Genomic DNA, 22,811 nt, shown 5'->3' with positions numbered 1-22,811 from the left:
AACTAACACTGCTCTACAGCCAAAATGCTTCTGAAATAAATGTAGTCAAACTTTACTAATTCTGGGTCACTGAGAATGAAAATGATGCTTAAAATTGTTGATTGGCTGTAGTTTTCAAGATATGCTATTGGGTCAGTATATACGACCCTTGACTTGGGAATGGCGGAGGATAAGTGAGTTATAAAGAGAAGGGATCTCAGTTTAAACCAGAAATGACTAAAATACATCTTTGACTGGATCTATGAATAAATCTGACTGGGTTTGGACAGTACTTGCTTTTTAGGCAAAACAATGAATGATGCAATCTGAAGCTGGTATTGCGTCATACATGATATGAATTGCATTATGTTATTCCTAGAAGTCATGGATGATGCAATCATAACGAAGCTTACATCACTCTGCTGAACAAATTGCCCTATATCAGCTCTAGAAATCATACAGTGTCGTGCTCTCTTATTTGTCAGTGTTTGATTTTGCAAAGGGACACATTTCTGTTTAGCCAAAGTGAGCAGAGATGCCTCGTACTTCTGTGAACAGTGCAGATAACTTCTGCTATGTTTGTGGTGAAGTGACTTTTGCATCACAAAAGCGCAGTATAACCACTATAGTTAAGAAAGCCTATCACCTTTATTTTGGCTGCAAAATTGGAGATCAGGACAAGAGGTGGGCCCCACACATATGCTGCAACACTTGTGCAACAAATCTTCGCCAATGGTTGAACAGGAAAAGGAAATCTATGCCTTTTGCAGTGCCAATGATTTGGAGAGAGCCAACAGATCATACCAGCAATTGTTACTTCTGCATGGTGCCTCCAGTTGGGAAAGGTGTGTCAAAGAAGAAAAAGTGGACTGTGCATTATCCAAACATTCCATCAGCTATATGCCCAGTACCCCACGGAGAAGGACTGCCGGTTCCTGATGCACCAGAATCATTCTCACTTGAGTCAGACGAGGAAGAGGAAGAGGATGAAACTTCTGGTCCTGAACCATCAATGTCACAGGACCCACATTTTCTCCCATCCTCCTCCTCTGAACCACACCTCATAACACAAGGTGAACTGAATGACCTTGTCAGGGATTTGGAACTACCCAAGAGTAAGGCAGAGCTGTTGGGCTCCAGACTACAGCAGTGGAATCTCCTGGCAGGTGACGTTAGGGTTTCCATGTTCCGTGACCGTCAAAAGGATCTTGTCCCATTCTTCTTCATGGAAGGTGATCTTGTAGCCTGCAACAACATCGATGGTGTGATGGCATCCAGATGAGTCTTAAAGCTGTTTTACTGCATAATGGCAATGTTTTGCCATCAATTCCAGTTGGTCATGCAGTCCATATGAAGGAAACTTATGACAACATGAAACAACTTTTGAGGTGCATAAACTATGACCAACATCAGTGGCAGCTTTGTGGTGATTTGAAGGTTGTTGCTCTCTTGCTTGGTCTGCAGACTGGATACACAAAGTACTGCTGTTTTCTCTGCGAATGGGATAGTCGTGCAAGAGATTCCCACTAGATCAAGAAAGATTGGCCACTCCAACAGTCATTGGAGCCTGGGAGGAAAAGTGTTCAGCATCCACCACTTGTTGAATCAAGGAAGATTTTGTTACCACCCTTACACATCAAGCTGGGTCTGATGAAGAACTTTGTCAAGGCCATTGACAAAACACAAGCAGCTTTCAAGTACCTCCGTGGAAAATTTCCAAGGTTAAGTGAAGCTAAGATAAAGGAAGGTGTCTTTGTTGGTCCTCAGATTCATGAACTTCTTCGAGATGATGCATTTGACCATGCACTGCGTGGCAAGGAAAAGACGGCATGGAAAGCCTTCCAGTTAGTGGCAATAAATTTTCTCGGAAACAACAAGGCAGACAACTACAGGTTGTTGGTGGAAAACCTCCTCAAGGCATACAAAAGCCTTGGTTGCAACATGTCACTAAAGATACATTTTTTGCACTCTCATCTAGATTTTTTTTCCACCGAACTGCGGAGCAGTGAGCAACGAGCATGGCGAGCGATTTCACCAGGACATTGCAACAATGGAGAAACGCTATCAGGGCAAATGGAGCCCATCAATGCTTGCAGACTATTGCTGGACAGTGACAAGAGATGCTCCATTTAATAAATACAAGAGACAAGCCAAGAAGCGCTGAGTAGACACTGAATAGGACTAAACTATGTACAGAATAGTTTTTTGCCTTTTGTTTCATAATAAATTTTATTTAGATAACCCTTTTGCTGATTTTTAAAGTGTTACATAAACAGGACAGGTGAAATATTCTCATGTAAAGCAACCATAAACCCATGAAAAGACCTAGGTTTACAATTTATGATTAAAACTCTACTATCTACACAATATACATAGACATAAAATGTAAAAACTTAAATATCTTAGAAACAGTAGCCAATCAGTTGTTTTAATTGTCATATTTGAATTCAGCACATCAAAATACATAATAAATAGCACATTTTATCTCTGAAGCAGACGACTTCTCAAAAATTGTAGACCAGTGTAATCGCAGTTTTAATTGCACTGTTAAACAATAGAATACCAATTTATTAAATATTTTTGGATGTTTTTCTACATTTTCAAATATATTGACAAGATGGGGGAAAAGAGGGGATAATTGTACTGGGACCTCAAGCTCAGGGGCCCCAAAATGTCAGTAACTGGGGTGAAATGGGGATGAAAAGAGACAGGGTGGGGCCTCAGCAAACATGATGTAGTGGGTCCCCAAATTTCTTTCGACAGGCGTGAGTGTACACAATGAAGCTTCCGTAATAAAATTCACCTATAATTACTACAGGAGTCAAGGGAACCATATACAGCTGTAGGAGCAAATGAAAGAATTAGGCCTTTAATACATTTTTAATAGGATGTAAAATATTCTTGCACAATCGTAGTGTTTGTTATAGTTTCCACTTTCGCCTTGAACTCATGTACAACAGATTAAAACAGCAGTGTTAATAAGCCATCATAACCACCACCACCCACTGCTCCCTTGACAGCCGAAGGAAGATAAATGAATGTCTATACAGTGTATTTAACCTGATTTTCTGATCCATTAAGTGCTATTAGGCCATAAATTATAATACCGTAGCATTCTTGCATCTTAAAAAAAAAAGTCAATGAAAACATCCTGGATTCATTTTAAACAAGACAGATATACTTAATGTTTATTGAGAGAAATATCCTGAGATGAACTTAAATACATTCCTAGCTATTATCAAAATTAACACAATACATCCTGCAAAATCAAGCTGTCCCTGTCTTTTTTGTTTGTTTAAATGAGATAGCTACAATACTCTGATTATAGAATTACAGTGTGAAAAATATTGTACCCTTGAATTCAACTCCCTTGTCATCTCTCCCCTAGTAGATTGTCAATGGATAGTATTATACCAATTTTCTAGTATTACACATGCCCATCTTAAAGTTTAATGGACAGTTGCTCAATTTAGGATATATTTGTTCTCTAGAGTTACATTTAAGATTTAAAAAAATTCAGACTGAAAAACAGAACTTGTGCAAAAACCTAGAGATAAAATATTTTTACAAAACATGTGATGAGCAAGCAAATTCACTCTCACTTATGCTTTTCCCTTTACTGCAGGCATTATTTTAAATGGACTTTTAGAGCACTGTAAATTCTTTAGTTCAGAGCCTCAATTTAGTCATAGAAAAATTAACTGAAACCAAAGGGTTTGCTACTCTACTTTTGTGTGTGTGTGTGTGTGTGTGTGTGTATAACGTATTTGCAAAAGGATTCTGCCGCTTTTAACCACAGTGAGTTGCATAAACTTCTGGATGTAGTAAAGCTCAGAAAGGTTGTGCAATGTCTCATTACACAACTTTCAGGCGCCACCTAGTGTTTTTTTTAAAACTCTCCACTTTTTTAAACAGAAAAATCTGGTACTTATCTCTGCAGGATCATGACCTAAAATAATAAGCACGATCTGAAAGTAAAGCATATGCTTATGCGCTTTGCTGATTGGATTGGGAGCAGTGTACACAGCATCTTGCATGATCAAGCCCTTTAAGAGATCTTATCTAGAAAAACCATTTAAAAAAAAAGCAAACTCTACCATTCACTGAGTCCAGACCTTTCGTCAGCATAGGTTAACAATAGTTTTTAATCATCGGTGCTGGTTCTGTGATGTGGAATACTGTCCAATAGCTAAGGCCAGCAAGCTAATTAAGGCCTTGGATGGACATATAACGAAGTCCCAAAGAATAAATAACAACCTGATTGTATCCTGCATGGACCCAGCATCAGAGTAGGCCACGAGGATTGGCATGATGATGGATGTTAGGAGACCTGGGTTCAAATTTGAGCTCAGCCTTTGACTCAATGTGTGACCTTGTACAAATCATGTAGGCCCAAATTCTCTGTGCAATCTCTAAACCTGGGTACCTAACTTCAGGAGAAAAGGAGTTGAATGTTAGGCACCCAAAATATTGACCCCTCTTTTGAAAATTTAGATCTATCTATCTATCTAAGCCTTTTAAGAGATCTATCTATACACACACATGGTAAGTATTACATAGTTTGAGAGAGAGAGAGAGAGAGAGAGAGAGAGAGAGAGAGAGAGAGAGAGAGAGAAATTAAAATATACTGTTGCCAAAGATCTTCTATTATCTTTCTCTCCTGCTGTGGCAGAATCATACTCACTGAAAAAATAATAATAGTGTGTGATGGGTGAAGTCTTTATAAGACCCAGGAGTAAAGGAAGCTGATTGACAGTTTGCCTAGCCAATCACTCAGAGACAGGGGAGGGACTTCCCTTCTCTGCAAAGAGTTCTGGGTATGGAAGCCCTCTATAAAAACTCTGGCTGCATCCTAGCCAGAGAGTCAAAGTTGCAGGGCTGGGGAGGAAGGGTCCTCTGCGGAAAGACCTGTCTGTTGGGCCCAGGAGGCAAAGTGGTTCCATTTGGCTCAGTAGGAACACATCGTGGACTCTTTCCTACTGCTTGATAGGATTCCTTGCATTTCCCATGAACACGCCCATTCTAAAAACTACGTAAAAGCAGCTAAATACTACCAAAAAAACAAAAACAAAAACTATACACACTATACTCTTTTAAAGGTGTGTTACAAACAAGAGGACACTAATAGTTCCAACCAGGACCATATGGCGGTGAGAAGGACCTGGAGACGCCGTGGGTCCGCCTGGCCCTTTATCACTTCTACTTTCAAATTCTTCGGCTCTAGACACATGGTGCACCTGCGTAATCCCTCAGTGGAATACAACAGGGACCATCACGCAAAGAAGAAAAAGTACTTCCTCTTGTTTGTATTAAACCTGCTGCCAACTAATTTCATCAGGTGACCCAGGCTTTTTATTGTCAAAATAGGTAATTAACACTTCTCTATTCATTTTTTCCACACCATTCGTGATTTTATAGATTTTGATCATATCGCCCTAGATTTCCATGATGTTCCATCATCATAGTAACATGAAGTTCTACTCATGGGGAAGAGACAGAGCTCAACAACACCAAGGAGCTGTCTGCCAAGATGAACACATTGCATGGGATCACATTCAGGGGGCCAAACACAAATATGCATCATAACATGTAGTAAGGTTTCATAGTGTGCATGTCAAATGTTATTTTCCAAGTTTCTTGATTTTTTTCAAGCTCATACAGAGGCTATTCCTTATTGCAGAGAAAGCCAAAGGAAAGGTATGAAACTTAGGCCAGGTCTACACTACTGCGGTAGTTAGACAGCTGGCAATCGAACTTCCGGGATCGATTTATCGCGTCTGGTCTGGACGCGATAAATCGATCCTGGAAGCGCTCGCCGTCGACTGCGGTACTCCAGCTCGGCGAGAGGAGTACCGCGGAGTCGACGGGGAGCCTGCCTGCCGCGTGTGGACCGCGTCTGAACCGCGGTAAGTTCGAACTAAGGTATGTCGACTTCAGCTACGTTATTCACGTAGCTGAAGTTGCGTACCTTAGTTCGAATTTGGGGGTTAGTGTAGACCAGGCCTTAATTTCAGATGTTTCAGCAGGGCCTGATTAAATTAATCCTACAGTATTTCAAGACCTAACTGAAGCAATCATCTCTGAGAACTCATGGAGGACGGATCAAGTCCCAGAAGACTGAGGAAAGGCAAACATAGCATCGATCTTTAAAAATTATAAACCAGTCAGCCTAATTTCGATACCCAGAAAGATACTGGAACAAATTATTAAACAATCAATTTGTATCCTCTAGGCTAATAGGCTCATAAGAAATAGCCAGCATGGATTTATTAAGAACAAACCATGCAGTCCCACATGACTTTCTCATAAGCAAACTAGGGAAATATGGTCTAGATGAAATTATTAAAGGGGGGTGCACAACTGGTGGTAGTACTGCTGAAAAAGATCTGGATCACAAATTCAATACGCGTCAACAACGTGATGCAGTTGCAAAAAAAGCTAATTTTCTGGGATGCATTAACAGGAGTGTTGTATGTAAGACACATACAGCCTCAGCTGGAGTACTGTGTCCAAATCTGGGCACCATACTTTAGGAAGATGCAGATAAATTGGAGAGAGTGTCCAGAGAAGAGCAAGAAAAGTGATAAAAGGTTTAGAAAACCTGACCTATGAGGAAAGGTTAAAAAAAACTGGACATGTTTAGTCTTGAGAAAAGAAGACTGAGGGGGACCTGATAAGGGATGTTAAGGGTTGTTAAAAAGAAACTGTGATGATTTATTCTTTGTGTCTACTGAAAGTAGGACAACTAATGGGATTAATCTGCAGCCAGGAATATTCAGGTTAGATATTAGGGAAAACTTTATAACTATAAGGATACTTCCTATTAATTAATGGAGATATCCCATCTCCTAGAACTGGAAGGGACCTTGAAAGGTCATCGAGTCCAGCCCCCTGCCTTCACTAGCAGGACCAAGTACTGATTTTGCCCCAGATCCCCAAGTGGCCCCCTCAAGGATTGAACTCACAACCCTGGGTTTAGCAGGCCAATGCTCAAACCACTGAGCTATCCCTCCCCCCCTATTGGAATGGGCTTCTAAGGGAAGATGTGGCATCCCCGTGATTGGAGGCTTTTAAGAACGAGGTTGGACAAACACTTGTCAGGGATGATCTAGCATGAGGGACTGGACTAGATGATCTCTTGAGGTCACTTCCAGCCCTACATTTCTGTAATTCTGTTTCAGTTACTCAATGTGCAAAAGATCCCCCCAATAAATACATAACCCTAGGCCAAAACTTCCAAACCTGGTTGCCCAATTTTAGATTCCTAAATCTAAATTTACACACCTAAGTAGAAACATGTATTTGGTCTTACATTTTTTTTTGGTCTGCCTAATACCTTACATCTGACTTGCCAGAGTTTGTTACTTTCTATTTTCCTCAGTAGGATTTTACTGCCAACTTTTAAAAGATGTCTTTTATTTTCTCTAACTGCCTCTTAGACTCCTCATTTTTGTGTAGTTCCCTTTTTTGAAGTTAAATGCTACTGAGGTGGGTTTCTTTGGTCTTTTCTCCCCTACAAGGATGTTAAATTTAATTACATTAATTACAAATAAATCGCTATTACCAAGCTGTTCAGCTATATTCACCTCTTGGACCAGATTCTGTGCGCCACTTGGGATTAAATCAAGAATTGCTTCTTTCTTCAGAGCACAAAGGACTTGTGATCCAGCTGCAGATCTTGGCATAACATAGGACTGAATCTCTTAACAAAATCCTCTCAGAACAGCTGCATTTTCATACATACAGTAACTCCTCACTTAACGCTGTAGTTATGTTCCTGAAAATGCTACTTTAAGCGAAACGATGTTAAGCGAATCCAATTTCCCCATAAGAATTAATGTAAATAGGAGGGTTAGGTTCCAGGGAAATTTTTTTCATCAGACAAAAGACTATATTATGGTGTGTGTGTATATATATATACACACACACACACACACTATAAGTTTTAAACAAACAATTGAATACTGTACACAGCAATGATGATTGTGAAGCTTGGTTGAGGTGGTGAATTCAGAGGGTGGTGCCTTACTGCTAAATGATGAACTAGCACTCGGCTGAGCCCTCAAGGGTTAACACGTTGTTGTTAATGTAGCCTCACACTCTACAAGGCAGCAGGAATGGAGGGAGGGGAGACAGCATAGCAGAGAGTGACAGAGACACACACCGTGTGTGTGAGAGAGAGAGACATGCATTGCCCCTTTAAGTACTCTGACCCCACTCTAAGTACACTGTCTTTTTAAGTAGATCAGCAAGTTGAGACAGCAGCTGCTGCCAGCAAGCTCCCTCCATCCTGAGCCCTGTCATGTCCCTGCCCTGCTCTGTGGAGATGAGGTACAGGAGTGGGGGGCAGAAGCGGGGGGAGGGGTGAACACCCTGACATTAGCACCCCTCTTCCCCCTCCCTCTGCACAGCAAGCAGGAGGCTCCCGGGAGCAGCTCCAAGGCAGAGGGAAGGAGCAGCACACGGCAGTGTGGGGAGGGACAGCTGAATTGCCGGGCAATTGATAGCCTGCTGGGCGGCTACTGCACAGGGAACTTAGGGGAGCTGATAGGGGGGCTGCTGGTTCACCCTGGTTCCAAGCCCTCACCAGCTAGCTCCAACGGGCTGCTCTTCCTGCAAGCAGTGGACAAAGCAGGCGGCTGCCAAACAACATTATAAGAGAGCGTTGCACACCTTTAAACGAGCATGTTCTCTAATAGATCAGCGACGTAACAACAAAACAACATTCATCGGGATGACTTTAAGTGAGGAGTTACTGTATATGAATGCCAGAATGTTCTTTTTAGGTCTAAATATTTCAAGTAATTATACAGAGACACTTAGTCTGTGGAGCCTTGAAGTATTCAACATCTTTTGGTAACATTTTTATTTTATTTTATTTTATTTTATTTCAGTATATAATGATACAAAATGATTCTCTCTCTCCTACAATTTGTTACTCTGGGTGCCTTTAGCATTATTAAAACAATAATATCACCTAATAAACAAAAAATGGCAGCAAAAAAAACAAGAAAAACTCCAACAAATCCCTATCCCGACACAGCCCAAACAGTAGCTCTTTCATTCACCCAAACTCCCATCCCCCATAAATAATCACTCCCAACATAATCCACCATCTTCAAAACACCCAGGGGAACATGATGGGCCTTACAAAATGCTCTGGAGAACACCAGTCCCATAATGCTCAGGACCAAAGCAGAAGCCTGTTCCACAACTCAGGGCTCCTTACAGAGTATGTTCTACCACTGACCTCTTTTCTATTAAATCATGGGGACTCCAACATAAGCACCTCTGCTTACTGCAGCAGTATGATACAGGGAGACAGGCAGTCTTAAATAGGTGGACCCTAAGCAACTTGTTTGACTCCATTTTTCGCAGACTATATTTTATTCTAAGTTGGGAATCTTTTGTGTGGTGAGACAAAGAATTTATTTTCACTCAGCTACATTAGGAATCCTAAAGTAAGGATGATCCTGAAGGCAGCCTCCATCCTTATGAATTTGTTCCTTAGTACAATGTCATTGCAGGTGTTTCCAACATTTGTCCTGGCGTTAATTATTAACCCTTTTGGGGATCAGGAAAAGAGCTGAACGAACATCTAATAAACATCTTTACGCCCTATGGTTCTTTGCTTTTTCCATTTGCCCCAGATTAAATGAATCTGCCCACAATTAAAAGCAAAGGGCTTATAAGAGTTGGTTCTAGATGTCACTCAGTTGGTGCTAGCATAAAGTATCTCATTATTAAGTATCTCAGTTTGCCTCTCTCAAAATCTAAAATAAGATAAATCAAACATTTTGCCACCAACTCAGAGTATCAAATCGATCTTCTTCATTGTAGATTCTTCCCCTAGTGGGACAAAATTAAATCACAGGAAATTGTCCTTGCTCCTAAAGTCACCTTGTATTCACAAATTCCACTGGACATGCCAGATACTAAAATCAAAACAGTACTCACACGTAACGGCCAAAAAGAAAAGCTCAAAATTCAAAACCAAGACACCAAACCAAAAATAAACAAATTAGCAAAACCCACACGCCACACTTTCGTATTTTTCTTTGAGACAGGAAGAAAAACCAAAACAAATGAGGATAGCATTGCAGAAACTCCAAGTAAATACATGAATAGGTAAAGTTGATGAAAAATCTGAATGACCACAAAAATGGAAGGAAGCGATGAATTTCCGGGTCTCTAAATAACATACTTGCATCGCGTATCAGAAAAGAGGATTGTGACCTATTAACATACATTATTAGCCTGCTGCCATCTAATTACCTTAAAGTTGCCGTTCAATATTAGGATTTGTGTTATTTTTGTTTCCTGATTATGAATAAAGAAGGTCTGGAAATAGTTTTTGTTTGTTTGTTTTAAACTACACACAGTAGGAATAATGAGACAGACTCTCAGCTGAGGCAAACTGGGATAATTCCATTGGCTACACTAGAGTCATGCTGACACCAGCTGAGTAGCCTGGCCCATTACGACTTGTCTTACCTGCTGCTGGGTGAAGAGTCTCGGCAGCCTGGAGAACTAGTAGGATTATGACATCACAAGAGACTGAAACCTAAGGAAGCAAAAAGAGGAAGGGATTTTAGTCAGACTATTTAAAAAACCTTTGATTTTTGTTTACATTATCACCTATTTAACTCTCAATTCCTAATACCCACTCAGGACAATAGTTCATTATGAAAGATTCAACACTTCTGCCACAAAAAATTGAGGGCAGAGAAAACTCCTACTGCAATTCTCCAACAAAAACAGGTAAAACAAGATTTGATATTTCTAAAACTGGAGGGGGGAGTCCATTTCTTTTTACAGCATGAAGAAGCAAAAAAAGGGATCAGCTCCTTTCCCCATTTCTGTTGGTCATTAAAAGGTCTTCCATTGTGTATTTACCACATTCACTTATTGAGAAGTTAAGTTTGACATGGATTATGAAAAAAGGAGATAAGAAAGTTTTATGAAGTGTATTCTGTCTGTAAAGTGCTTTCTGAGCTCTGAATGGAAGATACTATATAAAAAGTATAAATGTTTACTGCAAACTACACTGCTATCAGCAAAAGATAAATTGAAGACATGTGCACAAACAACACAGAAGTCAAATTGAAGCTCACACAAATGAAACTGCCAACACCAAAGCATCTCTGGTCAGAGAAAACACAGGTTTACAAAGCACCCGCTACAAATAAAGAGCTATTCTTCAGCAGAGAAAGATAGTCTGCAATTTTCCCCTTGTAGTGACATATTTGTCATTGTTTTTTTCCTACTACTGTACTTAAAACTTAGCACTATTTATTGTTTAGTAAGAATATCTAGCTGAATAATCTGATTTTGATAGATTAAATTTAAAGCAGTGATAGTTTTAGATTAAGCCTAAATTATCCTGCAATAAAATCTATGGCATCATAATTCAGTTCTTGCCTTAGCTTGGGTTTCCTCAACTGCGATAGATTTTTCCCCACTTAATTTTCTCCAAAGCAATTAAAAACTTCTCTTGTCTTTGCAGCATAAACTGAATCTAGGTAGTTTTAAAAGAACCTCCAAATCACAGTTTGAAATGAGGTGATGCTAACACTTATCCCTACAATCAGTACTTTACTTTCCAGACTGGCCATTGGCAATCAGAGAACTATTTTCCCATAACCAGCCACCGAGTTGGGTAACGCCTATGCCTAGAACATTCAGCCTGATCCCCTGACAATCGAAAAACAACTAAAGCAAACAGAAAAGTCTTCAAATACCAGCCAGGAATACCAAACAGACTCTCTTGCACCCCCATGGCACTCAAATAATAATCAAAATGATCAAGGGTACATGACAGCTCATTAAATCCTCAGAGTGAAATTCTCTCAACTACAAATGGCAATGATGACAAAACCTGAAGTCAAATCACTCTGTAGCAAGGCTTACAGGAAATTCACTGCGAATGAGTGGCATTGGATAGCTCCTCACTCAAGCTGCCTGGAAGAGTGCTTTTACCACACCTCAGAATATTGCCTTATGTTAACTGCATTAACTGCTGCTAAATTTTCCCAATACATTCAGGCAGCATGCACCTGCAGAAAGTGACTGCATCAGGCAAGCCTGAACATTAAATTGATGTCAAAGGATGACATCAGCACACAGGTGCAGTGAAGTACATCCAGCTAAAAGGTTAATCCTCGCTCAGTATTTGGGATAGTTAATCATCTGCACAGGTTCCCTTTTCTTAGGTACTTTTATGGTCTTCATTCCAACAGTAGTCAAGAGTCTATAAAATCTAAGTGCTTTTTGAAGGGGCACTCCCAGCTGGAGCTCTCAGAGTTAACACGATATTACACACGTGTCCCTGAGTCCCACTGCCTATATTAGTGGTTTACAATCAGTTTCCTTAAAAAAAAAAAAAAAAAGATTTCTCGCTCCCCTTTCACTACCTGTAAGACTCTCAGAAGCAGGGGAAACTGACTCACTATATAAAGGAAACAGTGTTCATGATTATTCACAGAGTGCTGTCAAATGTACATAAAGCAAACAAACAAGAACTAGAGACTAATCTCTTTCAATTGTAATAATCATAGGTGTTTCCTGTAATACTAAGAGATTGGAAAAAAAATACTGTCAGGGGTGCTGTTAACAGCATACATTTACAATCTCTTTAATTCATCTTTTTCTCATGTAGGATGTAATTAATTATTATTCAGAAAGCAACGGTACACCACATGTGCTATAAACTTTTTCCATACACAGGAAGACCCAGACCCTGGCTCTAAGAGCATGCATTCTAAAGTTCTCATCTACTTATTGTTTTAGGTGGATAACATGTAGAATGCTAAGACCTCCTATTGGGATAAACAGAGAACAGAAATCACAGTAAGCCTGTACTAGAGACCATCTTTATTAAGCAACTGCACGTCTTAGAAATTGTTCCAAAGTATTCCCAAATGTTTTAAATATAATTCTCCTCCTCCTTTACTAGAAAGCGGTCTCTGTTAAGTAACAACTTTTTTCTTTTTTAAATGTTCATGCCCTTTGCAGAGGAGGAATATCTCCCATGTACAAGTTATATACGAAACTGGGTCCTTCATAAGACTTAGGCCAGAGAAACCTGTAAGGGTATCCCTTGATGGACAACAAGTGATCACAGTTAGAATGAGATAGAAAAAGTAATCTAAGATCTCCATTGTAGTTGGTATCAGAGAAACTCAGGACAAAGTCATACCTAGGGTTATATCAGCTTTGCATTCAGAAAGGAATCTGAATCAGCATGTATGAAATATGGTATGCAGGTGGCACACTGGGACCACTGCTAATTGCCCAGCCCAAGAGCTGGACTGTACTAGTAAGGCATGTCATAAAGATATCTGTTGCATATCTTTGCCTTTAAAGGGCTTCCCTAGTCAGTCTGGAACTGTTTGAGACTGTCCCTTTTCTGAAGCACAGAAAGCAGATCTTACAGACTAGATAAAGGCCTTCTACCTGCACTATGACGATGGAAATCAAATGCTCCTGGAGAAAAAACCCAGGCAAGAATGAAAACTGAAACTGACAGCTTTATTTTATGATGCCTGAAGACCACCTGTGAATTTGATAAATGACCTAGTGTAGGAACCATCCCTCAATCGTAGGTAGTACCCAGTAAGGTCAAATCCATCTTAATAGAAGAGCCAGGATTTTTGGTGGGAAGGTTTGCTTTTTATCTCCAAAAGGGGCAGGGTGAGGGGCAGTGGGGATGGGTTACACAGAGATAGGATGTAAAAATACAAATACTGTTGGCATAAGAGTTTATTAAGTTCAATGTTGCAGAGGACAAAATCCTCTCATATATGTACTATTTTCCATTTTGTACAAATCACAGTTTTATTATGAGCCTCCTGCACACTCATTCATACCAATAAAATGTATTTGGGGAAGGAATTAACTGACTTTTGCTGGTCTCGAGTGGTTGTCTAAGAGAAGTTTTTAACATAGTTCTTGCTTCTTTGTATGAGACCAAACAAAGGTACAATGGAATAACTAGTAGTTATTATTTTATTAAAATCATTAGACCTATTTTCTGCAACAAAATGGGTAAATGCTAGGCCTCACATGCTTGAGAAACAGCTTTGCTTCTAGGACCTCTTGAACTTGTGGCTTTACAAGTTTATTTAACTGTGCGTGTTTTTACAAGAACCTAAACAATCAAACCCCTTCTAGAGACTCTTTTTAAATCGCAAAAAAGCTCATGAGAGTTGGCTCTTTCATAGCACTGACGTTTTGCAAGATGCCACCATAGAAAACAGGATATGCTGCATTGTCTTAGAGCTCAACAGCAGAATACGCTACACATGAACACCTACTAAATTTAGGCAGCTCTTGTTACTCCAGCCAGTGTCTGATTTGAAACACGTGTTGTTTTCTCAACAGTACCCACAAATACCTTTTGTTGTGTAACTACAGGAGATCTGTTCATTCATTGAACTGATTTGGGACAACTCTTTTATGACTGAAACCTAAGCAGATCTACATATAAGTTACTGCATGGTGGACAGGAAAATGAAACGTCTGGCCTCCTCTACGTACAACCTTGCTTTAGTTTAATTAAACTAGTTCAAACCCTTGAGTGGACACTCTTATTTCAGTTTAAGGGTGGCTTGTTTTGGTTTTTGCTTAAAACTAACTTGGACTGAAATAAGCCTGGCTTAAACTAATATGAGAGTCTCAACATACCCTTTTTTTTGCATTGATTTAACTAAATTGGTTTAAAAAAAATCACACCTTAAATTAAACTGGTACAACTCTGCATGTAAATAAGTCCTTATCTGCAAGAAAAAAATAGTGGTTTAATTATAGTAGTTTAACAATAATACTTGGCACTCTCCTGCAGAATCAGAACTTTGATAAAAAAAATATAAAAAGCTTCCAGCTCTTGCAAAGATAACTTTTTGAATGTGGACCAAGCATAACCAAAGTACTGCTGACTGCCTAAGTCCGGAGACAGCTACCGTGCCCTCTGCTGTGGTCGTGAATATTTTCAGGCTGGAGCAAAGAATAAACACACTGCTGTTCAGAATCTTGCAGGCCAAAGTGAAACTGACGATCAGGTTAGTTTTATTCTGCTGTTGCTGGCTTGAGAAAGTCAGAAGCTATTCACTGGAGGAGAAATTAAAAGCATCAGAAACCCATGGAGGTTGATGGGGGGAAAGGAACAGAGAAAGAGCATGTTTTTCTCTTGAATATATTTGAAGGCCCCAGCTCCGAACACTTCATCACTTATGTATCTAGAGATGGATATAAAAGAAGTGGTCTCCCAAGCAAAGTTCAGGGGCAGCACCCTATCAGGAGTTCTAGAAGTCTCTTCAGACTTGTTGTGATGGCTGGACAAAGAGGAAATAATGAGCTTCTAATTAGGTCTTGGCCCCTGGATCTAACTTATGCAGTCTCCCCTCATCTTACTCAGCCTCTGGCTAATATCTGGTACATGTTCTAAGACTGTAGATACACAAAAACAACAAGGAGTCTGGTGGCACCTTAAAGACTAACAGATTTATTTGGGCATAAGCGTTTGTGGGTAAAAAATCCACTTCTTCAGATGCGAAAGCTTATGCCCAAATAAATGTTAGTCTTTAAGGTGCCACCGGACTCGTCGTTGTTTTTGTGGATACAGACTAACACGGCTATCCCGATACTTGACACCATGTAAGGCACTGTAGATACACAGCTACTCTGTAGACATTCTTGCATCATGTAAACAGTTTCCACCGTTACAGATGACATAATATGAGCAGGAGCACTGTATTTTACATAGCAGCATGACTCTTTCTACATGGTTCTATTACAGTACATTAGATGTCGCTAATTTTCATACCAAAGCAGCCTATTCATAAAGCTGTGGGTTTTCAGATAGTCAGAACCATACTTTTGAAAAGTCTGAATATTCAACAACAAGCATCTCCTAACCTTAAGCCTTTGGGAAAAGTTACAGCGAGAAGATTGAAAACATGACCCAAAAGGCTCAAAAAACCAGGAGGCAAATAAAAAGCCAACTTTTTTTTTTGTGTGTGTGTGTGTGTGCAAAGCATGAATTTTAATCCCATCTCATGATTCCTGAGGCCTGACTCTTGAATGCTTGTAGTTGACAATACTTAAGTTGCCAGGTTTGCTCTGGTCTTCTGGGGAATCCCAGTGTGTTTTGTGGAAAATGGGGGTTTTGTCCTGGTTTCCCAACCATCGACCACGTCTCCTGCATCTCTTCCATCTCCTCCCCTTACATTTTCCCCACCCCCTACCATGATGGAGGGCACCCTAGTTCATGTATTGTGTTTATATTCTAAGGGACTAAGGCACAGAAAATAATGAGCCTGATTCTGCTCTCTTACCCTGGGTGTAAATCCTGAGTAATTCCTTGAAAATCAGGAGATGATACATTGGTGTAACAGAGTTGATCCAGACAAAATATATGTATTTCAAACTGCTGTAGTATTGTAGGGGCCTCAAAAATAAGACTTAAGCCCATTAAAAGGACTGAAGAATAAGTCCATCAGACAAATTAAAATGGAGTCTAGCGACACACAGAATACTTTTTTCAAATGGAAAGAAATAAAGCTTTGTGGCTTGTTTTCACTGCTCCAGCAGTACCATTTCTCAACATAACTGAGGAGCATTCTACAGAGAGAGGGTTGCAGAAGCCCTCAGGGGCCCAGCCCAAACCCTCAGCCATCACACGTCACCATGAAATCTTAGAAGTGTCAGAGCCTGAGCAAGGTCCTTGGGTTCCAAGAATGTTCCAAACACAATCCACGCCCCCAAAAGGCACAGTTGAGCATGGAAAAAGCAGGCAAGCAGAATTCCTTTCGCCACCCTAGAAAGCAGTCTTGCTACCAAGGTCTGCAGCAGCTGCAGGCAACAGAACTGCTTTCCAGTTAGTCAATAGAGAGCTTGCTGCAGTAATGCAGCCATAAAGGCATGAGTCATAGTAATGAGATCAGAGTTCAAGAGGAAGGTTTGCAGGCTGGTGACATTCCTATGGTGTTTACTATTTTAAAGAGCCCAATTAGAGCCAACATCGGATTTTCCAAAGTCAGCCCACAGTCCAGGAGCACACTATGGGCCAAATCTTGCTTACCCTAGACATCCAAGAAGTCTCACTGAAAACCTGGGGCTGATTGCCTGAAGTAAATGGGAAAACCTGGGTAAGACAAGCAGCATTTGGCCTTAAGCCTGGGCATCACCTCATCCCCACTAACACATGTCTCAGATTGTAAGACTGGAGGCTTAGCAGCAGCCCCTCACTCCCCACCTGCTGTCTGAGCCAAACAGCATAATTTTAGATTTCCTGAGATTTAGTTTAACATTGTATTTTATTTTTAATAAAACTGGTGGTTTGAGCAAGAGGAGACTTAGTCACTGGGTGTCTTTCTGAAGACTCAGACATCATCAAATACTGCAAGTACCATGTTATTAGCCAGCATTACATTCTCATTTTTCAGTCCTTATTTTTAAAACAGTGATACATATCTACTGTACATCACCACAGCCCCAGTGAATTCAATGGAACCACCCTGATTCACAACAGCTACAAATCTGGGCCCAACATTATTTATTAAAAAGAAAGCCAAACCATTCTTGTCATTGTTTTGATGAGAAGAATTTACCCCCTCCCTCTCTCTCCCCCCAAGGTTCTTGGGTGAACAGCAACTACTTCAGGAAACCATGTTAATAAAAATAAAGAGAGATATTACACTTGAAAAGACTTCTAAAGACTCACTTACTCTGCTCCAGAATGGACACCATTAATATAGAAGACAGCATAAACCTATCCACAATCCCCCTAGAAGTGTTACATTCTGGAGGAGTCTATCCAAGTCAACAGACAAGAACCTCTGCTGGCCTGTACATTGTGATCTAGAATGTTTCGAGTTAACTGTTCTAGAGCTCCTGTCTATATGGAAAATAGAGCGCTGCGCTGTGGAAGAGTCAGAATTCATACTGAAATTGAAAAGACTAAGCAGCACAAGGTTCATAGTAATGATGATCATTCTGTCCTATCAACGAACTTGAGACTGATTTCTTCCTCTTTATTGAAATGGGCCCCATTCATAATACCAGACAAACCAGCCACAGTGGCAAGCATGAGAAGGACACTACTCACACACTGGTCAGAACATGTAAGTGCCCTATTTACACTTCGACCTTATTCAGAGACCAAACAGTGGGGAAAGGGAAGAACAGAGGTTTGCCTGCAAGATTCTCCCACAACCCAACCTCCTTGCATTGAGATGCCATAACAAGATGTTAATACTTTTCTACACTTTAATATTTTTTAAATGCTCCACACACATACTTCTGGTTTGTACCTAGAGCTTAAGTGTCACTCTAAACAATAATAATGGCCCTATTTGCTTAGTGGGACATCTCACTGTAATACATGCTATGCCTAGTAGCAAGGCTTGGATCCAAGGTATTATTTTCTATGTATGGTAGTGCTCACCATGCTTTCCAAACTCTCAAGTACAAGCTCTGCTCCAAGGCGCTCACTGTCCAATGAATTCTTTAAAATGCTCACATAGCTTTCCATCTTCCAAAGAATACTAAAAATGTTAATTAATTAGTTAAATTAACACAGGCCCATAACATAGCCACGGAGCTGGAAAATATCCTGGTTATTGATAACAGTAACACATCAAGCACACACACCTCCCTCCCCATCCATCCACCCACCCACCCACCCACACCATGTAAGGCCTCTCCAGAGAGCCTCTGAAATCTATGCTGAGGGTTGAGCAGCGGAGCTACAGCCAAGGCCAAGTTGGGGGACAACGTTGTCCCCCTTTCAACCCTATGGAGATTAGTCAAAAGTCAAAGCTGTGTGTTATGTTTTCTGTGGAGAGCTCTCCTCCCACTCTCCAAGGGATTGGAATGAAGCTGTGGCCAGAAGGAAGTCTTGTACCAGTGAAGGTGAGCTACCAGGAAATTGGGGGGGATGGGGGACGGCAAATCCAGTGCAGAGGCACAGGGTCCTCAGGCAGATGACCATGATAACCCATGAATTTACCAGGATTGGGGGAGGGTCCTGCAGCCTGTTCCACAGGGGAAGCCCAAATCTTACCTCCTCAGACGGGGCAGGGAGGAGAATGAATGTCTTGAGCCTCTCTGAGATTTTCATCTCTTGAGCTTCTTCCACGGGTTTTACCACAGAGGGTGGGGGGTGGAAGGGAAGCTCTGAGCCACATTATGGTTTCTAATCTCAGAATGAAAGATGTATGTAATCTTTCTAGTTGAATTCAGCTTCTGCTTGAAACAAATTTAATTAGATCACAAAACAAATTTCATTTCTTGATTAAAACAATTCTTGGCACCAGGCCTGGAATGCGCTTCCCTAAAACATCCATATGGGCAGACGCTTCACGCACTTGGATGTTCCCATGACGTAAACAAGAGGTTTGTGAACATGGCTGAATCAAAAGGGAGTCAGAGTCTGCAAAAATGAGGGTGAATGCTTCCCTTATTTCCAGCCACTCATTCAAGCCCAGGCCCTGGCACACTGCTCTGGCAGTATAATGGGACCTAAAAGGGGGTGGAAAGGGCCCACTGACAATAGCTCCTGTCTGCCTGGCCAGCATAAGGGCTCTGCTGAAACCTGGCTCCCAGCCCCCAGCATAGGGGGCAGGTCAGGGGGAGGTAATGGGAGGTGGAACGAGAGGGTAGAGATGATGTGTGGCTGTTGCATACTGTACTACAGCTGTCCTCTTCTTCCATAAGAACGTCCATACTAGGTCAGACCAATGGTCCATCTAGCCCAATATCCTGTCTTCCAATAGTGGCCAATGCCACGTGCTTCAGAGGAAATGAACAGAACAGGCAATCATTGACTGGTCCATCTCCTGTCGCCACTCCTAGCTTCTGGCAATCAGAGGCCAGGGGCACTCACAGCACGGGGTTGCATCCCTGGCCATCCTGGTAATAGCCAGGGCCCACAGGAAGCAGGACACATATTACAACAGCCCTGAGTCTGCTCTAACTTGCACTGGCGAGGCTCTGGCTCCTGTAGAATACAGGGAGTACAAAAGGTAACTTTAAAACACGTTCACGCATCCCCATTCCCTACCCAAGGGCAGGAATTGACACACGTTGCCCAGCTCTAGCTCCAGAGCATCGAACGGGGGGATATTAATTCATGCTACACTATCTGAAATGTTTTATTGAGATCAGAAACAGGCATTTTAGGAAATATCCAGTACATACTCTATGTCTGATGTATAGAACGTTATTTTACCCAATATCAAGCCTGACAAAAGTTTCTAGGGAATTTCAAGTATGGAAAAATTAAATGCAATTGTTTTATTCAGTTTGAATTTTTCCCTCACTTTTTACTGTGATTCATCACTCTTCGCCTACCTCCTCCTGTGGCTCTGAAACCAGTCTCACCTAGGAACTACCCTGAAGATTCAAGGAAATCAGCAGTTCAGTTTCATTTTGTATGGACAAACATACACCAGGAGCATTAAATGTTCAGTGCAAACTAAAATTAATCAGTTGATCTGGTCATGTATGCGCTACCAGGAAAACTGGGAAGAAAGGCATGAGACTTATGACACTGTTTGGAGGTCGTGAAGTGCTTCCCTGCCTCCACTTCTTCCAGTGCTGAAGGGAAAGGGGAAGGAAGTTGTTTTACATTTTCAAAAGCAATGCCACAGCCACAGTTCCTTGCTGCATTACTCATGCTACCTGATAGCTGATTGAATAGTCAAAGAAAGAAAAGTAAGGAAACAGAAAAGAAAAGGGAATCAAAAGCTTTAAGTTAAACTTTTTTACATACATAGTAAAAATGAGGAGTTTATCCAACTATTGATGGAGCTCTGAGATCGCTCACAGATAGGGTGACCAGACAGCAAGTATGAAAAATTGGGGCGGGGCAGGGCGGGGTGGGGGGAAATAGGAGCGTATACAAGAAAAGACCCAAAAATCAGGACTGTCCCTATAAAATCGGGACATCTGGTCACCCTACTCACAGAAAATGCAACTCAGCAATAAGAAGCCCTGAATAGCAGGAGGAGATGGAAAGCAGCCTGGAAAGGTAAAGGAGGGAACACAGAGGAGACAGGAAGGGAGACAGAGACAGAAAAATAGAGGCTGAAATACAATTTCAATTAAGCTTGAAAAAGCCATTGTGATTTCCAGTGTTTATTCAAATGAATGTGTCATCCTGATTCTTTAACTGTGAGGCGGTCACCTGCTTGAAAAAAGATGTTCTGAAGAGTGAAGCAGCAATAATCAACAAACAACAATCCAGGATTTTAACAAGCACACCATCAGTTTGAAATATCACAATTGCAATCTAAATATGTTGAACCTATATTGTTATAAGTAACCTCTAAAAATGCCTATAATTATTGAAAGAGATGGGGGGAGACACTTGTCTCTTTCATCTGAGTACATATATTTCAACTATAACTCATTTAAAGAACATTTTTAGCCCCAAAGTTACTTATGCTCCATATAGATTTGCTGCCCACTTGCCTTTATTGTCAAAAACATTATTTACGCCAGAGACGCAGAATAATGAAACTGTGGTTGTTGAAAGGGCTCTTTATATCAAAGGAAGGAATCCCACAGCATTTGAAGTTTTCTGCAGGAATAATTTGTTTGCATCGGCTTTGTTATACATTGCATCCCACCCATACTGAAGCTTTGCCAGGTTGAGAGATATGTTTGCACATAATCGGCGTTAGCTGTTCTGCTGATGGCACATGCGTTTCCCTAGGCCCTGCATGAGGCTATTTAGCTGTATGACCTAGAGAGCTGAAACTGAAGAGGCCCCAGCCAATTGTGCACACAGTAAGAAAAGAGAGAGAGGAGAGAATGATACTTCGTTACTCTCAGACCCACCAAAAAAAAACCCCAGCTAAAACAAACAAGTTTGTTTTTATTTTTTAATCTCCAGGCACACTATTTAAAAGAGTGAGTAGATGATATAATCTATTACAGAGAGTGAATAGATATAACAATATTGACGATCCCAAGCATTCAAGCATCATGGAACAGACCTCCAAAGATGAGATGGGCTTAAAAATCAAGAGATTTTAAATACAATAAATTATGGATTCTTTTTATTTGCCTTCTCTTTTTAAGCCTGAGCTTTTCTCCGATACTGAGGGTTTGAAACTTTTTTTTTTTTAATGAAATCTGAGATTCTCACTTAACAACAAGATTCCAGGAGCTGAGGCTTTGAGACGGACATCGAATGTTGTAAGACTTGCAATAAAATTGTAAGAACTGGCAACAATTAAGTTAACAGCTTCCCTTGAAAGCAGATTTTGTAGGTTCTTGTATAAAAGTGAATGAGTCATAAATTGGCTAATAATTTCCCACTAGCACAGTTATCCAGAAATTTGCACATTCAGTGTCTTCATCAGCAAATCAGATTTCTTCTTTTGTAACAGGAATTTTTCTAAATGAGCCCCCCCAACCCTGTATGCACCAGATGTTCTCATTTTTTTAATATTCTGAGGTAACAAGCAATAAATCAAACTTCTTTTTATGATCCTGGGATAGTACTGAGCAGATCAACTCCCATTATCATATTTTATTAATAAGTCTGTTCTCAGGGGGAATAAAAGACAGCCAAGACAAATATATGGGGCTGAAAATTCTAAGTGTGGTCTAGAGGTAAAATTCATCTGCCGCTGTGTGTTCTTAGGGGAAAAAATGACTGAAATATTAATTTGTGGATTATTCTCCTCAGTTAGCTTGAAAAAGGGCCTGATTCAGTATTGCCTCATACCTTCGGCCTCATTCTTGAATGCCTCGCGCAGTTCTTTACACCAGTGCAAGATGCTGTTAAATCAGAATGATAGAGTTGTTGCCTAGTACTGTGT

At 40.6% G+C, this 22,811-nt stretch overlaps 1 protein-coding gene across 1 annotated transcript in view; it reads right to left on the bottom strand.

Moving 5' to 3' along the window:
* Positions 1–22,811, bottom strand: part of BBX (BBX high mobility group box domain containing) — a 193,107-nt gene that overhangs the window by 109,411 nt on the left and 60,885 nt on the right. Inside the window, exon 3 of the mRNA XM_065419519.1 lies at positions 10,474–10,543. The gene's annotated coding sequence lies outside the window, so the exon portion shown is untranslated. The remainder of the gene's footprint in view (positions 1–10,473; positions 10,544–22,811) is intronic.

Source organism: Emys orbicularis, chromosome 1 (assembly GCF_028017835.1).
Source record: "Emys orbicularis isolate rEmyOrb1 chromosome 1, rEmyOrb1.hap1, whole genome shotgun sequence".
Taxonomy (NCBI): Eukaryota; Metazoa; Chordata; order Testudines; family Emydidae; genus Emys; species Emys orbicularis.
Note: the sequence above shows the minus strand (reverse complement) of the source record. Positions and strands in the feature narration are given on the sequence as shown.